Raw genomic sequence first — 5,143 nt, forward strand, 5'->3', positions numbered from 1 at the left:
CAATCACAGGAGATTAGACACATGACAACTAATGCAATACATGATTCTATTTCAATATTTTAGAAGAAAGTTTCTAGAATATTGAGACAATTGAAAAATATTGAAAATAGATCATAAATTAGGTAAGAGTATTGTATCGACATTGTTTCCTCAATTTGATCATTACATTGTAGTTATGTAAGAGATTATCTTTGTTCATAGCAGATGCACGATGAGGTATTTAGGGCTGAGGGATTATAATCTCTGTAATTTACTCTTAAATGGTTCAGAAATAAGAAATATGAGGATCTTATTACACAATATGTATATATAGAGAGAGATAAAGCAAATATGACAAAATATTAATAAGAGATAAATCTAGGTAAAGGGTATAAGAAAGTTTACTACAATTTCTTCAAATATTTGAATATTTTTTTAAAAAAACCAAAATGTTAATTAAAAAAAAAAAAAAGAAAATGACCTAGCCTAGACATTGCCCAGAACACTAATCTGTAAGGGATGCTAAAGTATCACTGGAAAACTACAAATTTCACTAGAAATGTAACTTGGAAAAAAATGTATTGTGAAAACTTCTCTTTGGAGAATACTTAGAAAAATTATTATGGTAGAGGGATGAGCTTTCTAAGGACAAGCTGGAAGATCACTAAACAGTCCCTGTCATCTTTGGGCTTGCATGAACTTCTCATGAAGTTCTCAGTCTGCCCTCTAAATAAAAATTAAACACATGTTTTTAAAATATTTGTTTAAACAGAGGAAGAAAGAAAGTCAGAAAATGCAATGCCTGGTTAATCACTACCAAGAACAACCGCCTCCTTTGCTATGAGACTAGAAGTATGGAATGGTGCCCGGCTACCATTACTGAATGTTTTGATCAAAGATTCTGTAGAAGAATCCTGATCAAAGCAGAGAGGAGGGGAACATAGAACAGAATTTCAAATTCTCATGGAATCCAGGTTTTTCTGGATCCATTGACCCTATATGAATTCCTAAAACTATTGCCTGGAGGTAATCCTTATACCTTAATCAAAAGTATTTCTGGAGTCTTTAATCAAACAACAGTTTAGCTGTATTAGGAAGGAAACCCCCATGCTGCCCACTCACCTGCTAATGAACCTGCTGTCCTTGGCTGGGGATGTGGCTCTGCAACAGCTGGTCCATTTGGAACAGGCAGTCAGTGGAGAGCTGTGTCGGCACCGAGTTCTTAGGGAAGAACAGGAGCACAAGACTAAAGGTCCAAAGGAGAAGAATACAAGCTCTGAGACCACCATGGAGGAGGAAGTGGGCTACTGCTGATGACACAGAAGCAGAACTAATCCGTAGCATCTGTGAGATGGAACTGTTGGATGGCAAACAGGTTCTGGCCCCCATTGTTCCACTTCTGCTTAAAGATTGCAACAACCTTGGTCTCCATAGCAACCCCGACCTCTCTGCAGATGCTTCACTTGCCCTTGGCAAGTTCTGCATGATCAGTGACACTTTCTGTGATTCCCAGCTTCGTCTTCTGTTCACCATGCTAGAAAAGTCCTCACTTCCTATTGTCCGGTCTAACCTCACCATGGTCACTGGAGATCTGGCTATCAGCTTTCCCAACCTGGTGGACCCCTGGATGCCTCATCTGTATGCTCGCCTCCAAGACCCAGCTCAGCAAGTGCGAAAAACAGCAGGGCTGGTGATGACCCACCTTATCCTGAAGGACATAGTGAAGGTAAAGGGTCAGGTGAGCAAGATGGCAGTGCTGCTCATCAACCCTGAGCCTCAGATCGCGGCCCTGGCCAAGAATTTCTTCAATGAGCTTTCCCACAAGAGCAATGCAATCTATAATCTCCTTCCAGACATCATCAGTCGCCTATCAGACCCTGAGGGTGAGGTGGAGGAAGAATGTTTCCATACCATTATGAAGCAGCTCCTTTCTTACATCACTAAGGATAAGCAGACTGAGAGCCTGGTGGAGAAGCTGTGTCAGCGGTTCCTCACAGCCTGAACTGAGAGGCCGCACGAGGACCTGGCCTACTGTGTGTTCCAGCTGCACTTCACAGAGCGAGGGCTCCGAAAGATATTTGACAATTTTGATTGCTTTGCTGATAAGCTGTCAGATTCGGCCATCTTTAATACTTTTTTGTTAGTTGTGGGCAAGCTTTGGCATGGGGCCAAGCCCAAGGGTGAGGCTATAATAGATGAATTTTGAGCAGAAGCTTCAGGCCTGTCACACCAGAGGGTTAGATGCTGTTTTTCCTTGCTAGGACCCTAACATCTAAAATAGTGCCTGACACAGAGGAGGTACTAAATAAATGTTTGTTGAATGAAAGAATGAATGAAGTGACTTTCTGAAGATTGTACAACTGACATGACCAAATCGTAAAGAAAGGCTGATAGTTTGGAGGAGCTTGAGATTGGCCAGGGGGGAGCCAGAAAGCACCATCAGCCACCAAGAAACAATCTGCTGTCTCTAGGCACCAGCACCTGGCTTCTGCTGCTTTAGATAATAACTTTGTGACACCTGAGCCCCACTATACTGCCCCTCGGCATCAAAACACCCAGCAGCGAGTTTCTAAAAAGAAACCCAAAATTGTCTTCTCAAGTGATGAGTCCAGTGAGGAAGAGCTTTCAGCAGAGATGACAGAAGATGAGACACCCAAGAAAATGACCCCCATCCGCCCGAGCATCTGCTCACAGACACAGATCCTGAAAGGTCATCTGGCCTATTCCCATCCCTGCTGTGCAGGGGTCCTCTGGGCTGCCCAAATCCTATTCTCCTTGTAAAGTATTTGTTTGCCTCTCTCTTTGTTTTTTTTATTATGTAAATGATCTTTATAATGGAAGACATCTGGTAGCATAGTGGCTAAGACACTTGCCTGCTAACCAGACGGCTGGCGGTTCAAACCCACCAGCCACTCCTCGGAAGGAAGGTTGGGCAATCCTACTTCCGTAGTGATACTGCCTTGGAAACCCAAGGAGGGGTCTCTATGAGTCAGGGCTGACTCGACGGCACATAACAACAACAACAACAAGGCCCACTGAACTGGGCTAAGCTGCTTTCACTTTGGAGTATATATTTGCCATTCTCCTTGTTTTCTAATGAGTAAATGTTTTTATGTAAAAATAATTTTTAAAAATATCTGGATTGTGCATTTTGCTGTTTCAACCCAAACCAAGCCTACCCTCATCAAATTGACTCCTTTAGGACAGAATAGAACTGTCCCACAAGGTTTCCAAGACTGTAAATCTTTATCAGTATGCTGGTGGGTTCAAACTACTAACCTCTTGGTTAGCAGCCAAATGCTTTAACCACTACACCACCAGAAGTCCTTGTGCTCTTTTAAAGAATGAGCTATATGAGATCAAACTGACGATAACAACTCGAATGGTTAGATAGAAAGCTTAGGGGACAATGAGTTTAAATCGATAAGGGAGAAACAATTCAGAAAAGGAGGGTGAGAATGATTGCACAACTCAAAAAATGTAACCAATGTCATTGAACTGTACATATAGAAGTTGTGGAATTGAGGTACGTTTTGCTATGCATATTTTCAACAATAACAAAAATAAAATAAATTATTTTAAAAATATGGTTATTTAAAGGAGAACCAAACTATCAGCCTTTCTTCACGATTTGGTCATGTCGGTTGAACAATCTTGAGAAAGTCACTTCATTCATTCTTTCATTCAACAAACATTTATTTAGTACCTACTCTGTGTCGAGCACTATTTTAGATATTAGGGTCCTAGCAAGAAACAACACAGACATGGCACACTGTCCTCATTAAGTTTATAACCTAGTGATGTGTATCAGACACTGGAGGTTGCCAATCTTACAGCAATTTTCCCTTTTTCCTTGATAATGAAACTCTAATTTCATTAAAAAAAGAAAAAAGAGTGAAAAAATTAAAAGTAATGTGTATTACAGACTGTAAGAAAACATTTTAAAACTACACACCCAACAGAGCACTAGTAGTAGACTATATAAGAACTCTCAAGACTCAACAGTACAAAACCAAGCAATTCAATCAGAAAATTGACAAAAGATATGAACAGATAATTCACCAAAGAGAACATGTAGATGGAAAAAAAGGACATGAAAAGCTCTTTCAAATTCATTGGCCATTAGAGAAATGCAAAGTAAAACCACAATGAGATATCACCACACACCTATTAGAATGATTAAAATAAAAATAGTGATAACACCAAATGCTGGCAAGGATGTGGAGGAACTGGATCACAAATACATTGCTGGTAGAAATGTAAGATGGTACAGTCACTGGAGGGGGGGCGGGGAGAGCTAAGCATTCAGCTACCAGCAAATGCTCTCTTATCCCACAGAAACAGAAATTTATGTTTACACAAAAATTTATGCATGAATGTTCATAGCATGTTTATTATAATAACCCCAAACAACCCAGATGTCCTTTAATAGGGCATTGTTAAACAAACTGTAGTCCATCCATACCATGGAATACCGCTCAGCGCTAAAAATGAACAAACCAGTGATACATGCAATGACTTAGATGAATCTCCAAGGACCTATGCTGAGTGGAAAAAGCCAAAAAGGTTATGTACTACCTGGTTCCATTTGTATAACTTTCTTAAAATGACACAAGGCAATACAGCGCAACCAGCACAATGCACTGCCAGCGAGTCGGATCCGACTCATAGTGACGCCTCCTTGGGTTTCCAAGGCAGTAGCACTGCAGAAATAGATTGCCCAACCTTCCTTCCAAGGAGTGGCTGGTGGGTTTGAACCACCAGGCTTCTGGTTAGCAGTCAAATGCCTTAGGCACTAGGCCACCAGAGCTCCCTCTTAAAATGACAGAATTGTAGAAATGGGGAACACACTAGTAGTTGCCAGGGATTAGGGACCAAGAAGGAATGAAGTGACTTGGAACGATTATAAAAGGGATACTTGAGATCATGGAAATGTTCCGCAGCTTGTACATGTGAACCATATAGCGGTTCACATATACTTTGTCTCATGACATTTACCACAGTTTACCACAATGCAACAGCTCCCCTCCCACTTCCTCCTGATAGTTACCTCTTCCCTGTATCCATCCCTCCATGGACTCCTGCCCCCTGAGCTGTCTCCCTGTGCATAAGTAGCCCTTCTTTCTCCCATGATTGCTCTCCCCAAGGAGTGTATCTACCTGAG

General features: G+C 41.2%; 1 pseudogene; it reads left to right on the forward strand.

Annotated features, from left to right (window-relative positions):
• Positions 1–211: 211 nt before the first annotated feature.
• On the forward strand, positions 212–2,686 carry LOC103206404 (annotated as a pseudogene).
• The last annotated feature ends 2,457 nt before the right edge of the window (positions 2,687–5,143 follow it).

This window comes from Orycteropus afer, unplaced genomic scaffold (assembly GCF_000298275.1).
Source record: "Orycteropus afer afer isolate SDZICR_OR568_19922 unplaced genomic scaffold, OryAfe1.0 scaffold00313, whole genome shotgun sequence".
Lineage (NCBI taxonomy): Eukaryota > Metazoa > Chordata > Mammalia > Tubulidentata > Orycteropodidae > Orycteropus > Orycteropus afer.